The following is an 18,983-nucleotide window of genomic DNA, read 5'->3' as shown; positions in this document are numbered from 1 at the left end:
ATCTCTGCCATGCTTCATATGTCGCCAACTAGACCAAAGTAGATCTAAAATTCCAACTCATACTGACACTTTTGTTATTAAGAAGGAAATCTATGATTGAAGAAATAAATAGTAAGTAAATTTGGCACAGGCCTTTGAGCTTCTCAGACTAAGGACAGTAGAGTTGTTAATCATTACATAACTCCTTAGTTTGTATCTTTTTGTAAGATGAAAAAATGACAGCTTATCGTTTGAAGAATAGGGATACAATAAGGAAAAGAATTGCTTCCTTTTGAATCTTTTTTTGGATGGAAAATACTTTTATTCATATGATTTCATAACTCACAGTCAGAAAGTATAAAAACCGTGAACATTAACACTGAGCCCTGAAATAAGTCACAAATATGTCTAAGGAACATCTTCCCTCAAAAATGATAGATACAGGGGCTGGGGATATAGCCTAGTGGCAAGAGTGCCTGCCCCGGATACACGAGGCCCTAGGTTCGATTCCCCAGCACCACATATACAGAAAACGGCCAGAAGCGGCGCTGTGGCTCAAGTGGCAGAGTGCTAGCCTTGAGCGGGAAGAAGCCAGGGACAGTGCTCAGGCCCTGAGTCCAAGGCCCAGGACTGGCCAAAAAAAAAAAAAAAAAAAACAAAAATGATAGATACACAGCTTTTTTATGGTTACCAATAGCATTAGTGTGTGTGTGTGTGCGTGTGTGTGTGTGTGCATGTGTGAGCCAAAGAGTCAGAATTAAAATGATTTAATAAAGAAATTCAAAACTAATGCAAAAAACAAAATTGCAACTGGGCTGCCATAGCCTTAGAGACTTGAGGGGTCGGTATAAAACATTTTGCTTTATTTCGAAAGCTTTGATTGGCCTGCCAACATACATTTGTGCTGTCACTCTGAGGACCCTTCTAGTAGCATGGAATTGGCAAGCAGCTCTTGATTGATGAGTGTTTGCATATATTTTATTATTTGTTGAATATTTCTTCTGTGACATGTTTAGCTGAGAAAATTCATACAAGAACCTTTACAATTATATGAGTCAATCTGCACCAGAATTTCATTTTACTGTCTTCAAGGAAACTGCAATGCTCACAAATACAATAAGCTCCTTGGAGATAAGGAAGATAATGATAGTTCCAAAATATTACTAATATGTTCAAAATATTACTAATATTTTGAGGATAGGAGTGAACATGATTTTACCAAAAATGCATTAAAAAGTTATAAGTAAGTCAAATTATATAAAACATGAAACTGTTGTTTTGCTTGAGTCTTTTTGATATTTTTCTGCTGCTATTTTTACTTGAATAGACAAAAGACACTTCAAAACTCTTAAAATTGAGACTTTACATTGTAGTTGTAATTATCTAAATATTTGTAATTGCTGCTTGCAGACTAGAGTGACCCCAAATTCAAATCTTCATCATTCTCAGTTTTTGAATTCTTCAGGATCTTACAATGTCAATACCATAGGCCTTAGGGTTGGAACCTGCAGCAGGCATATTGGCTACTAATTGGTCTTTTAATTTGCCTGATTCAGTAAAATACATGAAAACATACATTCACTCCTTTGTTCCTCTACTCCACAACAGAGCAGCCAGTTTTGTTTTGTTGTTGTTTTGTCTCCTAGGACTTTTTTTGTTCAGTTCAATGAAAAGTAAATCAGATCATCTTAAATGAAATATTACAAAAGGCTGGATTATTGCATGTTTATTTATTTACTTGATCAATTTCAGCTTCTGTTTTGGTCCAGAGATAAGATGGAAATTTGGAGGGTTTTTTTTTTTTTTTTTCCCAACTGTGCTTGGTTTTTAACCATTTAACATTCTTTATGGTGGGTCTCTTCATCTCAAGACTGACTTTGGTTTTAATGTAAAACAGGACTGTGCAAATTTAGGCTTCACAATCACACATGTCATCATCAAGAATTAGATACATGCTGTCTTCTAGCTTCTTTCTTAGAATCCACCAAAAAAATACCATTTTCCTAATTCAGACATTCTTTCTAAGCCAAGATGAAGGTCATGGTTGGCAAGGCCAAACACTGAATACAAAACAAACTTAATATTTTAATTTCGTATTTAGTGATTACTATCTTATTACTATATTTATATTTTATTGTTTATGTCATTTTAAGGTGATGTTCTTTCCCTGTAGTAAAAAAATAAATTCAAACAAACAACTAACCTCAACAAATAACAATGATGCTAATTGAAATGAGCTCCAAGATTAGAAAGAAGGGGCTTGTTTTGAGGTGTGGTTTTTTTTTGTTGTTGTTTGTTTTTTTGGTACCATGTGACATGATCTCTATTTCCTTTCATTTTTTCCCCCATTTGGTTTATCATCTGTTGTCACTGTTTTTTTGTGTGTATTTATTTATTTGGTACCCTGTGTGTTGTATATATGTTTATCTAATTTGAGGAAGTAAAAAATGCTGACACATAGGACAAAGGGTGAACCAATGCAACACAATGATACTCACAAGACATTTTGTTGGAAATGAACTTTACAACTTGTGGGGAAGGTACTCGGGGGCAAGGGAAAGTGGGAATAAATGAGGGGCAGCGTAACAGTGTTTGACAAGCAATATACTCATTACCTTCTGTAACTGTTATCCCTCTGTACAACATGTTTTTAATAAAATAAACTGTTAGATTTTAAAAAATAAAAAGAAAGTGAAAATGCAAATATTTTTCAGTTTTATTACTATATCTTCAAGTGCCTAAAATAGAATCAAGCTTATAATAAATGCTTAGCTAACATTTAAACATTGTTTAATAAAATATGCATGGTTAAATATACATTCTTATCTGGAAAATGAAAGATTTCTTAGATTAGGCCAATCACTTATTTGCTTTCTATGCAAATGAACAGAAGTAGAATTTTCCAAAAAGAAACTGAAATGACTACAATTTATACTCCAATCATTCAGTAAATCTTGGCTATTGACTGATTTTAATTATTAAAATTTTAGTATCTTTATGTAGTTGTTCAAAAAAGGTCATTTAATAAATCTGTTTATAATTATAATGCATTTTGCTTGATGTCATTTCTTCAACCTCACACCCTTATCCCTTCAAATCCATACCTCCTTTCAATTTTCTTGTACCCCTTTTTATTAGCTATCTAAATTGTAGGAGATATTCATTTGGTAATTTACAGTGTGTTTCTTACTGGATTATTTTAGGTTTACTATGATGATAAAATCAGTTCAACTACATATTGATGTAATTGCTGAGTTTAATTCTTAGTATTGTTATAAATCTCCTTTTCTGGTTCATTATTCTCATCAGCAGCCTCATTATTAGGTGAAACTGATATATTCTGAAGTTCTATTTTAAAGTAAAACATGGTTCTACCAAGCATGAATAATTTGTATCAATCGAATCATTATGGTTTAAGAAGTGTGTTGGGGCTTTTTGTCTTAAATCATTTACTTCCTAGGGACTATCCTTAATCAGAGGTCTTTTAAAATTCTATCTAATGAGAGCTTTGCCAGTAGCAATAAAAAGACCTTAAAGAATGACTTTGACATCTAAACAGAAGATTTAGAAGACCCAGAGAGCTGAAACAAACTAGTTAATTATTTTTCCATTTCTGGAGTAAGTTGAGGATTCTGTAACATGTATTTTAATTTTGAAGAATTAATGGAATGTTATTCTGTTTGGTAAGACTGGTCTTGGATGCACCCCTTCCTTGGGATCCTATCTTAATCATTCTTTTATTATTATTGTTATTATTAATTTATTTATTGTCAAAGTGATGTACAAAGGGGTTATAGTATCATATGTAAGGCAGTGAGTACATTTCTCATCAAACTTGTTACCTCTTCCCTCATTTTTCTCTCTCCTTTCCCCACCCCCATTTCCTCCCCCCATGAGTTGCTGTTGCATTGGTCCACCTACTACACTTTGTCTCTCCATTTTGATGTTCCCCTTCCCTTTCCTAGTTCCAATAATGTATATAAAATACCCATGGTACTGAAATCAGTAACAATGACATCAGGGGTGTAACGCTGGGGAAGAAAGACAAAAGAAAGTGGCATAATTTCAGATGGTACATTGAAAATAACAATGAGAATGGTAAACCACTTATTTCCATAACTTGGAGTTCATTTCACTTAGCATCATCTTATGTGTTCATATCACATAGATATTGAGCTATTGTGATCTTCTGCTAGAACTATCCTAGGTATGTACAAATTATCAATGAAGGAAACTATGGAATGCATGTTTCTTTGAAGACTGACACTGCCCCAATCTTAGTCACTCTTTATCTATTGAAATGTTGATGCTGGTATATTACACTGAGGCTATATGACAAAGAATAACAGTGTTAATTGTTAATGTTGAATAGCGTTATTGTCTACACAGTTTTTCTAAAAGTATTTGTCCATATTTTCCTGATTATATACCTATATGAGTGTTCCAGTACATGTATACACAGTATCCAAGATACTAAGATTAGATACAGTAATAGCAGGGGTAAAATCATGGGAAGGGAATATAAGAGAAACAAAAAGTGGCTACAGTTTCACATGACATGTTGAAAACAATTACAACAATGATATATCACTTGTTTCCATAACTTGGAGTTAATTTCTTTAGCATCATCTTATGTGTTTATATGGGCATAGCTATTGAGCTATTGTGAGCTTCAGCTATAATTATCCTAAACATGTACTAATTATTTTCTATGAATATGAATTTTAAATAAAAATAGTGTGTTTTTATGTGTATATAATTTATATGACAACAAATTAATTTTATAATGGAGGAAAATATGAAATGGCTCAATTAAGGTCAATTACTTAGTAAGAGATATAAACCAGATTTCAGCTATCAGCTAGGGTTTTTCTTTTCAAATCTGTCTTTTTTTATTTCTTTTCTAACAAATGTTGCTACTGTATTTCTATATATCCTTTTGTTTTTGTCATTCATGGGTCTTCAACTTTGGGCCTGAGTGCTGTCTCTAAGCTCTTCAGCTCAAGGCTCTATCTCTTTGAGCCACAGCAATACTTCCAGTTTTCTGGTGATTAATGAGAAACAATAGTCTCATGGACTTTCCTGTGCAGGTTGGATGTTGATCATGATCCTCAGATCTCAGCCTTCTGAGTATCTAGGATTACAGGCATAAGCCACCAGCTCCCAGCTTGAATATATTTTTGTCAATAGTTTCTAAGATGTATGAAAGCACATGATTTTCCTTATTTTTTTTGTATCTTTAAATGTTGCCATATATTTCTTATGAGGGATCTTGTAACGATTTTTTAATTCTCTTAATGGAAAGGAAAGACAGTATGTAGATTCTGTCTTAGGACAATGGAAGAAATAAGCTTTGTCAATGCTGAAATTCTGTTTCTTAATTGTAATGTCTAATATAGAAATTGCACATACAAACCTAGATGTCCTGATCCTGGTCTATCTTAAACAATTATAATTATGAAGGTATTGGTAGAATAGTATAGAACTGCAAAAATGGTATGGGAGCCAGGAAACTCCATCCTTCTCTACGCTTGAAGAGCATGTAAGGAACAAATGTACATGGAGCAGCAGTCTAATCTACAGAGTACCATTGCAAGGAGGGTTAAGGAAATAATCTAATGTCACTCTAATTTTGACATCTCTTTACTAGGAAATATACATAGGAAATGGTCTATATACATATATGTGTGGGGCACACCTGGAAGCCAACTAGCTGGCCCCGCCTGTGTCTCAATCTTGGGGCCACGTGTGGCTAAGATGGTGGCACCTAACAACAATGCGCAACTGCTACAAGTGTCTTTGGTTATAACCCAGAGGCAGTTCTGTGGGCTGTGACACCCTGGCTCTTCTGCCCTTACAACCCGCCCCTTCCTGCCAATCTTTGACCTGATTGGCTGTTGTGTCTTATATTAGTGGCACATACTTTCCCAATAAACAAGATCTTGTGCCACCTTGACTCCCAGGCCATCTGATTGTCCTCCGGTGAGGGAGGGCTGGGTGCAGGCGGCCTACTGACCCTTTCCTTGCTTGGCTCATCTGGTAGGGGCGTGCCTTCCCCCATCTCTCCCATGGGTCAGGGGAGCGCGGTAGGGGATAGAGACCCCAACATATATATATATATATATATATATATATATATGTATATATATATATGTATGTATATATATATATACATATATATAAAATGAAACTATGTGACATAATTTTGATTTGCTGTGAGATTTTCATTGCTTCATCAGCATTCAGATGCAACCATTGAAGAGCATTAGTTTACTTATTCTGTTTTACATTCATTGGAGATGGTGTATAGTGATTTAGTTTTCATTTTTTTATTTGCTTTTCTGTATGAAGTTAGAACATGTAAGTGCTAAGGTTCTCCCACTGTCCTAGTGACCTGTTGAACATATTTGACCCTGTGTGAGGGATTTTGTTTGCTTCACTGCTTTTGTCACATGCTTTTTCCTATTATATTTTAAGACCAGGATGACCCACTCATAAGAACATGTAGAGGTGGAGCTGTGGCTTTGAGGAAGAATGTATGTCTAACATGCACAAGGACCTTGGTTCATTCCCAGCACCAAAAAGGAAATGAAAAGGAGCATGTCAATCTTTTCAGGGCATTTAAATAACTATATTTTTAAAACTGTTTGATTATCAAACATTCATCCAAAGCTTTATTGTATACTTATTTAATAAACATTTATTCTACTCCTACTGAATTGAGGGAAAATAGTAGGGAATAGGTACATTATCTAACTTCAAACATATCTTAATTTAGAGGACAGAATGCAGATTATAACTGATGAAACCACTGAGATATAACTAATATTTAGCATAAATACTGGCTATCATATTAGTAAATTACCACAGCTCATGTATTGTTTGTATTGATTATGCCAATTAAAATTCACTTGTCTCTGAAATATAGATATTACTATTTTGTCCAAATTATAGGTAATAATGTAGACTTTGAATAACATTATCAAAATGGATGTGTGTGTGTGAGAGACAGAGAGAGATGGAGAGAGAGTGTGTGTGTATGTGTGTGTGTGTGTGTGTGTGTGTGTCTAAATTGAGGCTTGGACCTGTAGTTTAACTATGTGACAAAACAAAACAACAACAACAACAAAAACACATCCCCTTACATCTTTGCCATATATATTCTGAACATTTTAACTTTTCTCAATTCACTGCACCTCAGAGATGGTAATCACATTTCTTTTATTTAGGACTTAATAAGGATGCAATTTCATAATTTGGAAATGGCTGCTTTTAGAAATGAATTGAGGAATAAAGGAACATGGATCTTCATATATTTGAGGTCATAGAGAATTGTGAAAAGTATGAAAGATAAAGAATTAGACAAATATACTGGAAGAAGATGTAAATGTATACTGTAAGCTCTGTAATAATGCAGGAAGATCCCCACACTAAAAGAAAAATCCTGTTCTATTGTTAAGTCAAATAGGATGTCTAATTAGTTAAGCACATAATTTTCTTTCTTTTTTCTTCCCCCAGAAAGCCATTCAATTTTTAAAATATTCAAAATTTTGAAATGAAACAATTTTAATCATCTATCTGTAAGTTGGTAGCACTATAGGAAATTGACAGCCTGGCATCAGAGTTAAACACCCTTTTAATTCTTTTTTGCTCCTAATTTGTATCATTAGCGTATCTTAGTCTGTCAAAGTAATCAAAGCCATCAGCGAGAGAGAAAAGGTGACTTGTACCTAAGAGGATCATGTATTTATTAATATGATTATTTTAATCACTTTATGGGAGAGACCTTATTTGTCATGACCATGTACCTATCAGTGTTTTTTTTATAATGACAAAGGTTGTATCCATAAATAAGAAAGTTGCTGTTAACACCAACCCTGTGTATTTATGAATGGGTGGCCCTATGTGTATAAGGCATAAGCAGACTATTGATTTTATGACATTTCTTATTGGGTTATTCCTCAAATGGAAAATAATAGACACGCTGGTCACATGAACAAGAATAAAAAACAAAGTTTTACTCTGCCCATACACAGGTGGTATATGTAATACAAAATCCTTGAGGGTTTGTCCTCTCCTCAATAAGTGACTTTATTTTTCTCCTCCCGACAGTGGCTACCTTATAGGGCTGGGGAAGAGGCCATCTCTGTAGGCAAACCATACCCTTCTCGACTTCATATGCCATTTGTGTGATCTTATGGCATCACCACAAATCTTCTGATATTTCTCTCTCTCTCTCTCTGTTGGTTAGTGCCAGTCATTAAGAGTTTAACAACAGCTTGGAAAAACTAATGTTTACTTTTTGTCTCCAGTGGACTTCTTTTCTCTCTTTCATTTGTTTCCTGACTCTCAGAGGAAGAAAACTATTCATAAACATATATGTGTATAAAAAAAGGAGAATATTGAGTTCTGTTCAAGCACGAGAAACATACACTTAACCATTTCAAATTCCCTGGGAGGAAGAACACAATTTAATAGAATGCAATGTTTTATTTTTAGTTTAGAGAAGGTACTCATTAAGGGTAAAGCAGAAAAGACGATCAAAGCACATGAAAGAGAAATGGTGTTCTTTGTACTTCCCTTGTTGTCTTGACTGAAATTTAGTCCTCTTCACCTCTTGCCCCACTGGACTGAATAACCTCCAGCTTTCTTCTCCCCATTGTGTAAAACTCAAAACTGTGTCTAAAAACCAAAGACTAAGGCTGCTAGTGACTTTCATATATTTGCAGAAGGGAATTATCATACCTAAGTTTTCTTAGAGACTTTAGATTTATTTTTCCCCCCAAAGGAGAAAGAATCTTTCATTTTTGTTCTCACTAACTTCACTTTCATTGTTAATTTAGAAGCTGCCTGAGAGAGGCTCTATGGAAACATGGGTGGCAGTCCCTCTCCCTCCCAGTCACCAACACATAGACTGATTTCAAGAGTGGTCCAGAAATACAATATATTACTTCCCTTCATTTGCTTGCTGCATTGAAACTGTAAAATTCCACTGGAGATTCAGCAGCCCTGTAGCAGAGACAGGGAAGTGCAGAGCATCAGAAATAACAGGTTTTCCTAAAAGCCTGTGTCACAAAGCAAAGCCAGGAGATTTCCCAGGTCAGCCAAAACCACAAAAACTAAAAGTGAAAAATGTCTTGTTCAGTGATCCTATGAACAAGATTAAGTCATAAAACTCCCAACAGTTCTTCTCAGAACTGTGGCCCGTGATTTTCTGAGGACAGAAGCATAGCTTGTGATCCTGTATGCCATGTTTTTCTTTTCCTTTTCATATCCAGCCCTGTGTTCCCTTAATACTTACATACATTTCCTGTAATCAAAACATCTGTTAACTCAAGCATCTGGAGGTTCCTGCCATACTCAGCTCCTTTCCTTTGCTTCCTGAGAAGCCCCTCCTCTACTCAAGACATGAATTTGTCTTGTGGGGCTTCAGAGCACACAAGGCACAGATGCCTGCTGAGATTCTGCAGTGGTGCAGCACATACTTTGTGTGTCAGCTCCTTCCTAAACTCCTGAGTCCTGCTGGGTGAAAAATAAAGATTTCCTTCAATTAGTCACAACGATTCAAAAGTGAAACAAGTAATTAAATAGATGATGTGAGACAGTATAAATAATGTAAGCAAAAAATGCCCCATATACCAGGTATATTTAATTAAAATAACTCACACTATCTAATGATGCTATTTACATAGGAAGGAAAAAGGGAACTTCAACCTCATATCATGGAATAATGTGCCTCAGTGAACACATCCATATCTGTGTCAATACCTCATCTGTTTAATTGTTGCTTCCATGCCACCAATAATCTAAAACTAAAACTAAATACATAATTTAAAAGGCAAAAAGTAAGTGTCCTTAACCAAATAAATTCACCATGAAGAGTTCCATATCCTTGTCTGGGAATATAGCTTAGCGGTAGAGTGCTTGCCTTGCATGCATGAAGACAGGAGTTCAATTACCTCAGCACCAAATAAACAGAAAAAGCTGGAAGCTGTAATTACAGAGGAAGAGTGCTAGTCCTGAGCAAAAAGAAGCCAGGGACAGTGCTCAGGCCCTGAATCCAAGCCCCAGGACTAGGAAAAAGAAAGAAAAAGAAAAGAAAAAGAGTTTGATGTCCTGTTAATATATTGTTTTTATTTATCACTAAATGTCTCACAGCAAGTTTATTAAAGCAAGAGTATTTTTATGACAGTTATTATCAAATTAAATAAAACAACTGAATATAGAAATTAAGATATAGTGTCTCAAATCATGGCTAATAAAAAAGAGCTTTAAACTATTTTCCAATTCAATATGAAATATCAAATGATTAATAGTCCTTGAGAATACTCCATGTGCTAGGTTTTGTTGAGTCCAGGAAATTCAGCTATGAGCAAAATGGATGTAATTTTGCTCATTGAGGATATGTTCATACCTCACAAACTGAGCACTTGTCTCTCATTCAAGAGGGAATAGTCAAATATCCATTTCTTATATACCATTATGTGCAAATAACCTAACCTAATGTCCTATTGTTGTTGTTATTTTTTGCAGCACTGGGTTTTTCACTCATGGCCTTGGGCAGGATTGGCAGCTGGTCTACCTACCACTTGAAGCACATGCTTGGTCTATTTGTGCTTTAGGGTTTTTGTTTGTTTGTTTGTTTGTTATTGTTTTTTTTAATAAGTTCTTAAGATTTTGGCAGTAACTGTGATCCTCTTGACCAATTCCTCTGAAATATCTGGAATTACATAAATATACCAGAAGACGTATCTTCTTTGTTTAGATGGAGTTTCATTAACTTTTTGCATAGGCTAGTCTGAAATCCCTATGCTCTACCTCTAGATGAGGTTGTAGGTATGACCTATTGTTACTGGCTCCTAAATTACTTAGTAATTTATTTGAGACATTAGAAGTACACAAAATATCTGGTTCAAAAATGTTCGAGCAGAAATGTTCTCAATACCTTACATATGTAACTTTAACCCATCTGTGCATCCCCTTGACAATAAAATTGAATTTAAAAAATAACAAATCAATACTAATGCTTACTAATATCTTTAACAAGAATAATCCATTTGCCTGCCTGTAAAATAATTTGCCAAAAATTTAAAGACCTTCATAACTAAAAGGAAAGGAAAACATAGTACAGCTTGTTTTAAAATTAATTATAATCTGTATCATTTTGCTAGCATATTTCCAGAGGCATAAAATACTTTACTTACTCCCATACTCATAAATGAAGTACAATATTTATAATAATTTACATAGAAACACTAACATTCTACTTTTACCAGAAATTCAATATTGAAGTTTTTATATTAAAAGTGGAAAATCTTGCCTGTGTGACTCATACATTGTGCCTATGACTTCAATGCCTTTAACAAGACAGCCTAATGGCCCATTATTGTTTTTAACAGGCCACCTTAAAATAACCTTTCGGCAAATTTTCTGACATATTTTATCTAAGCCTCCATTTATTTCATTTATATTGACCCTGGTCTCTTTAAAATAGCTAGTTTTTGAGAAGCATTGGAGTAAGCACAGGATTTCTGCAAAAGACTTTCAGATTCTTCCAGTAACTCCACATTTGAGAATGTTCAGTTTTATGGGTAGCAATCTGCTCTTCTTTTGGAATCTGTCAGGATCAGAAAAAAGGCACATTAATCATTTCTTTTTTTAAAAAAATGTTTTTGTTGTTGTTGTTTTACATTTAATTTTTTTAATTTTTTAAAAATTTTTCATTGTCAAAGTGATGTACAGAGAGGTTACAGTTTCATACATTAGGCATTGGATACATTTCTTGTACTGTTTGTTACCTCCTCCCTCATTCGCCCCTCCCTCCTCCCCCTTTCCCTTTCCCCCCACCATGAGTTGTTCAGTTCATTTACACCAAACAGTTTTGCAAGTATTGCTTTTGTAGTCGTTTGTCTTTTTCACCCTGTGTCTCTCGATTTTGGTATTCCCTTTCAGTATCCTAGTTCTAATACCAGTATACATGGTTTCCAATGTACTCAGATAAGATACAGAGATAGTGCAGTTATACCACAAGAAGAGGATACAAGATCATCAATAATATAAGCTATGATTACACATAGCATGTTGAAAATAGTTACAACAGTGATATAACACTTTTCCATAACAAGGAGTTCATTACACTTAGCATCATCTTATGTGTTCATAAGACTATAGCTATTGGGCTCTTGTGATCCTCTGCTGTGACTTGCCTAAACCTATGCTAATTATTCCCTATGAGGGAGACCATAGAGTCCATGTTTCTTTGGGTCTGGCTCACTTCACTTAGTATAATTTTTCCATGACCTTCCATTTCCTTACAAGTGGGGCAATGTCATTCTTTCTGATAGAGGCATAAAATTCCATTGTGTATATGTACCATATTTTCCTGATCCATTCTTCTACTGAGGGGCATCTGGGTTGGTTCCATGTTCTACCTATTACAAATTGTGCTGCGATGAACACTGTTTTGCTGGTGGCCTTAGTGTGTTCTTTTTTTTTTTTTTTTTGGCCAGTCCTGGGCCTTGGACTCAGGGCCTGAGCACCTTTCCTGGCTTCTTCCCGCTCAAGGCTAGCACTCTGCCACCTGAGCCACAGCGCCCCTTCTGGCCGTTTTCCATATATGTGGTGCTGGGGAATGGACCGAGAGCTTCATGTGTAGGAGGCAAGCACTCTTGCCACTAGGCCATATTACCAGCCCCTTTAGTGTGTTCTTGTTTGTGGTCATTTGGGTAGATGCCCAAAAGTGGGGCTGCTGGGTCATAGGGGAGGCTCTATGTTTATTTAGCCTTCTGAGGAATTTCCATATCGCTTGCTTCTGATAGGAGCCTCCAGGGCTCCAAAAGTCCCCTATTTCATGATGACAATCCGGCACTTGTGGGGACTAACCCACATCCTCACCGTTGGGTGGTCATTGTGGATAACACCTGTCAGCAAACAGTGCTGCTAGATAGCCTAGGATTCAATGAAGGAGCTTGGTAAGGGAATACAAGAGCTGCTATGAAATGCTTTGTTTATTGTTATATTATGAGGACTACTTTCCTTCCTGACTTGATCTAAACAATGAGACAACTCCTGAATAGTACTTCAGCTTTTCAAATGCCTCTGGATCTGAAGCAATACCACTTACAAAAGACTTTCCCAATCCTGGTGCTGGTGGCTCAGGCTTTTAATACTAGCTACTCAAGAGGTTGAGATCTGAGATCATGGTTCAAAGTCAGTCCTGGCAGAAAAGTCCATGAGACTCTTAACTCCAATGAAATACTCAGCAAAAAGCCAGGAGTGGTGCTGTGATCAAGTGGAAGAATACTAAAGTGTGATCAAGTGGTAGAGGGCTAATGTTGAGTACAGATAGGCTCAGGGACAGAGCCCAGACGCTGAGTTCAAGCCCCAAACAGGCAAAACAAAAGAAAACAACAACAGAAAATAATAACAAACAACAACAACAAAGAAAACCAATTCCCCCATCTTTGAATTATATCTAGCAGTATAGAAAACCAGGGATAACTTGAACAAGTGGTTGTAGACAGCTTTGTTATCAGATTTAGTTGCTTCTCCCTCAAAGATATAAAAACAGGTCTTGACTAAGTAGCATTATGTTATAATAAATGGGCTCAAAAAACCACTAAAAATTAATAATCGTTTGGAATGATTTTCACCAATTTAATGTCATTACCTTGCTATATAGCCTGAGAAATTTCCATGTCTTCTCAAGTTCTGGCTTAGATTAGTACCTTTTCAGTTCCTTTCCTCATCTGTAGAAGATAGGATTGTTGACTAAAGAATAGCATTTGTACATAGCTCTCAGCTATTTGGAAATTAACTATTAATTTGGTAAAATGCCTAATACCAGACTCACTCTTTCATAGCAAACAATATAGGCAAAATATTGAAGTAAATGTGCATGATATTCCCTAATTGATCACATCTCATACTATATCAACAATTTAAATATTAAAATTTTGATTTTCTTTATTCCTAAAATTACTGGTTTTTAGCAGAAGCAGTATCTAGATAGGCTTCTGTTTAAAAGTGACATGAAAAAGAAACTTTAAACCATTTACCCGTTTTTTTTACCCGTTTTTATTTGTGTTTCATCCACCTCTGTTTTTTTCTGTTCAACATGAAGAGTTTATAACTAGCAGAGTACTGGTAGCTCATACTTGTAATCCTAGATACTCAAGAAGCTGGGACTGAGGATGATGATGCAAAGCCAGCCTGGGCAGGAAAGTCACCATGAGACTCTTATCCTCAAGTAACCACCAAAAGCCAAAAGTGGAGCTGTGGCTCAAGTGGTAGAGCACTACTAGCCTTGAACAAAGCAGCTCAGCGAAAGCATTCAAGCACTTAATTCAAGCTCCAGGAATGAGACCACACACACACACACACACACACACACACACACACACACACACCAGTTAGTTTAAAACTGGAAAGTTGAGTTTAACAAATAATGAAAGATAAATTAAAACATAAAGCAGAGATCAAGGGTAAGATTAAGATATTAAATAAAAATATTCACACAAGTTATTTTATAATATGAATTCAAGAATTAAAACTATTTCCAGGGCCCAAACTCTGAGAACTAAAGTATAAGAGATAGGTCAAGTTCTGTGGAAATATACAGTCCCTTAATTTTCTTAAAACAATTATTATATAATATTAGTATACACCAAAACAGTATCTTAACTTAATATATATATATATATATACATATATATATACACATATACCATCAAAACACACAGTAGCGGGTTTATATAATTTTCTGAAATCATAATGTACTAATGAATGAATGGATGGATGAAAGAATGGATAAGGAATTAAATTCATAAAGGATGCTTAACATAAGAGAAGTTGTTGCAGGCAGAATTGGATTGAGTACTCAAATGAAATAAATATGAAAAGAAAAAAAAACACAGGGAAGGTACTACATGCATATACTGTCCATGAGTTTAAGGTGAGAAAAAGGAGGGTGTATTGAACAATCCTGGTTAGAAAGGTAAGTGCAAGGTTGAAAACAGTAAATAGGGACAATCCAATCCATTCAGTAGGTAAGCATATAAAATAGGTGACACTATCTATCAAATAACTTGATTAATTACATCAAAGCCTCTACACCAGGTAGTGCAAATTCAACTATTTGTTTTAAGTAGGTAGTTGAATTAATATAAATGCTCATTTCAGTAGTTCATGCAAATAGAGATTAAAAATGGGGGAACAGCAAATTGGCATGAATTGACTATAGGCTCATGGATAGACAATGCACTGGTAGAATTTGTATTCTTAGTCTGGTTAGAAGAGAGATAATAACTTATAGAAGGTCTGTATCAAGCAATCTACAATCCTCCAGTTTCCCCCTCTCATACCTGCTTACAAGTTACTTAGGTAATTTTCCACATTGTGTATACTGAAAAGCATGACTGCCTTTGTTCACACTTCCTCTCTCCCTTTCTGGGACCTCTTTTCCCTCCCCACCTCCACAAAAGAAAGAAAAACTCAAAGCAAAAACTAACACCATCATGGGCAACAACAGTAACATTAAAAATCCATGCTTCTGTTTCCTGGAATTTGTTTTAATAAAGAGTATGTTAAATGTACAGAGAAGTTATACCATTAGGTTTCTCCCGTGAGGGTCTTGCTTTATGTGTCCATGCCTAGAGTCCTGTATAGATTATCATTTCCACTTATACTTCAGATGTAGCTTCCACGTATGACAGAAAACATGCCACATGAGTCTCTCTAAGCTTTGCAAATGTATGTCAATTCCAAAATATTGTCATTCTAATGACGTCCAAGGTGAAAATAAAAATATAAACCACAGTTATATGATAGAATTCTTTTGTAACATTAACATGGATAAAAAATGGGCCAGGTAACAAGCCTTAGAAAGAAAGCTAACCCTTGTTGGTATGAGGGTATTAAAATAAAAAATTAGAAACAAAAATACATTTTAAATTAGTTTAAAATGTGTTTTTCTTTTAATTGTACTGTTTGTAGTTATTTCTCCTTTCTTTCCTTTTTTGTCCTTTGGTTTATTCCCTGATGTTATTTTTTTTTGTACCCTTTGTCTTGTATATAAGTTTATCTGATTGGAGAAGGGAAGGGGAACCACAGAAAGGGTGGGACAAAGAGTTAACTAATTCAACAGTGATAACCCACTAGACACTCTGTTGGAAATGAACTTTACAACATAGGGATGAAGGGGGTTGGGAGGGGAAAAAGTCAGAAAAAAAATGGGGAGAAGGTAGCACTGATCAAAAAGTATTGTACTCATTACTTGACTTACATAACTGTAACCCCTCCAAACATCATCTTTACAATAAAATTTAAAGTAACAAAAAGTAAGTAGAAATTTAATTGGAAAATAACTGCAAGTCCTGGCATCCCCATTTAATCAGATGTCTGCAACTGGATCCTCAGGTAGTGGACTATAAATGAACAATGTGACATTATTAGTAACTGTAGAATTACACTTCACAAAACAAGCTAAAAATAAGAAGAAAGTGTAAATCCTGTTGCCAAGATGCCTTCAGTGCTGAAGCATTGCTTCTGCGTCTTATCTTCACTCTCCCCCTACATGGAGGAAAAAAATCAATAGAACTGTCACTGAGTCACCAACACTTCCTAATTCTGCCCCCTCCACCCAACAGATGCAGCACCTGCTGTTGTTTCTGCTTTAGCTCTCCCTGCCCCAGGAGCGATGCTATTTACTAGCAATTGTGGGAATTTGAGCAGAATCTGACTGTCACAGAGGCCAATGTATCATGCACCCTGTAGGTAAGGAGAAGCTGCCAAAGAAATGTTCTTACTTCACAAAGCACAGATTATGAAACCATAACACAAGGTCCAGGACAGAAGCTGTGTAGGAGGAGAGAGCAGAGCTAAGGAGTAGAGGGGGAAGAAAGTGGCAGATGTATTTTTCTTCCCATTTCTCTTTTCTCTTTTTGCTCTGGCTCCCTCCTCTCATTCTTTCCTTCCCTTTCCTTCCTTCCTTCCTTCCTTCCTTCCTTCCTTCCTTCCTTCCTTCCTTCCTTCCTTCCTTCCTTCCTTCCTTCCTTCCTTCCTTCCTTCTTCTTTGAAGTGTATAGTAGCTAATTGTTTTGGTCATCTTTTTTCCAAAAAAGAAAGGAGGAAGGGAATTTTTCTTTTTCTTTTTTTGACATTTCTTCTTCCTCTCCTATTTTCTTTTTGTCCATTGTAAGTTAGGACACAAGTAAAGTAACATTCTTTCATTCTCTATACACACTTTCTTTCCCCACTTATTTAAAGTTTTTCTGATTTTGTTTCCCAGAAATTTGTCATTCAATATTAACGTAAAGGTCATCATTTGAATATTCTGAACTTATATGAACTAATCTACTTAGCTTTTTCATCTCTAAATACTTGGGATTTTTAATGTCCTCACATATAAATAGAAGAAAATGAAAATAACTGTACCAAGTCTTCCTAGGAATAATTGAAACTATATGTACAGTGGAACACCACAGATGTTACCTCTCTTTGACAATGAAATAAAAATATGATGTACCCTTTGTTCAGTAAAACAAATTTTCAACACTCTATTTGGCAAATAATGACAATATGTGACACTACGATGTATATACTCTGGCAAGAGATGTTTTGTGTTTCTCAGATGTGGATTACATACATAAATATAAATTATAAAGTGATTTGATGCATAAAATATTCAGCAAGTTATCTTGCTTTAAAAATAAATCACTTAAACTGGTGCTATTTCCACAGAATCATCCAGTCTACAATACATCAAGGATGTGAAAATGACTTCATGTGTTAGAAAATTGGCCTTTAACATGAAAAAAAATGGTAGACAATGCTAAGTGCAAAGCTATTAGCTGACTGATTTCTGATCCCTGACACAGGATGTCATCCCCAACCCAGTGCATGTCTGTGCAGCTTCCTGTGGGAACCACAGGCTCCCAAGATTCTTCTGTACAAATAACAATCAGTTCAGACAGAGGAGACACAAGGAGAGCCAGTTAAATCTTTTCCATCATTACCAGCCTCATTGTTTTGCAAATCAGTAGCATAAAGCAGAACACAGGGGCTTGAATCCTCTTACAGGTTTCTGAATGCTAGGGATTCAAATATGTGAATCCCTGTGATTAACAGTAAATGAATAAACTGCAGGACAAATCATTACCTTTACCAGCTAACTGGCTAGTTTAAATTAAGGATTAGGGGTTATGGTTTGAATTCATCAAGTTTGGGCCTTTGTCTTGTAGTCTGCCACTTCTGATTACCAATCACTTGACTAGCTCAAAACAGTGTACTTAGAGTATTCTATTTATAGTAGAGACATGCAGAATAATCCAAAACATTGTCTGCTTTAGCATGTAAAACCTCTCTTGGCAAGAAAATCTCCTCAGGAGATTCTGATTTCTGAAATGATGAAGTCCCAAAGCTGAGCACCAAAACAATGGGCTAAAACATAATTTATCTGTATTTTAGCTGGCCAGGTTTCCTTGCCCACTTTGTAATATATTTTTATAAATGTAATTATTCATTTTATTCAGTAGGTGACTAAGGTGATTATATTTTCCTTGTAGGTATTTAATATTCATTTCCTTGTAGTGAATTTTCAGTACTATTTCCACAAATGTCAAAATCCTGAGTTGTTTATTTGAATCCTGAGTTATTGCTCTCATAATGAGAAGCTCTAATTATAGAGTGCAATGAACTAGACAGCAGAGAGCTCACATCTCTAATATTGCTACCCGTTTCAAGGTGAAGGAAAGAAGGCAGAACTGTTAAACATAACATGTAGCAAATAACATGCAGCTCATCCTGGTGCTTCTTGTTCCCATACTGCATCTGGTTCTTATGCAAATACTGCTTCTTCCCAACAATGCTCTGGAAGACCATTCAACCAATGGGACACAGAGGCACAAGCACAAGACACCAAGCCATGAAACCACAAGAAGATATGAAAGGAACACTGTACTGTAAAAACTGCCTTCAGAGAAGACCCCAGTGGACTTCAGCTTCCT

Source organism: Perognathus longimembris, chromosome 9 (assembly GCF_023159225.1).
Source record: "Perognathus longimembris pacificus isolate PPM17 chromosome 9, ASM2315922v1, whole genome shotgun sequence".
In the NCBI taxonomy this organism is placed as follows: domain Eukaryota; kingdom Metazoa; phylum Chordata; class Mammalia; order Rodentia; family Heteromyidae; genus Perognathus; species Perognathus longimembris.
This window is presented reverse-complemented; position numbering follows the sequence as displayed.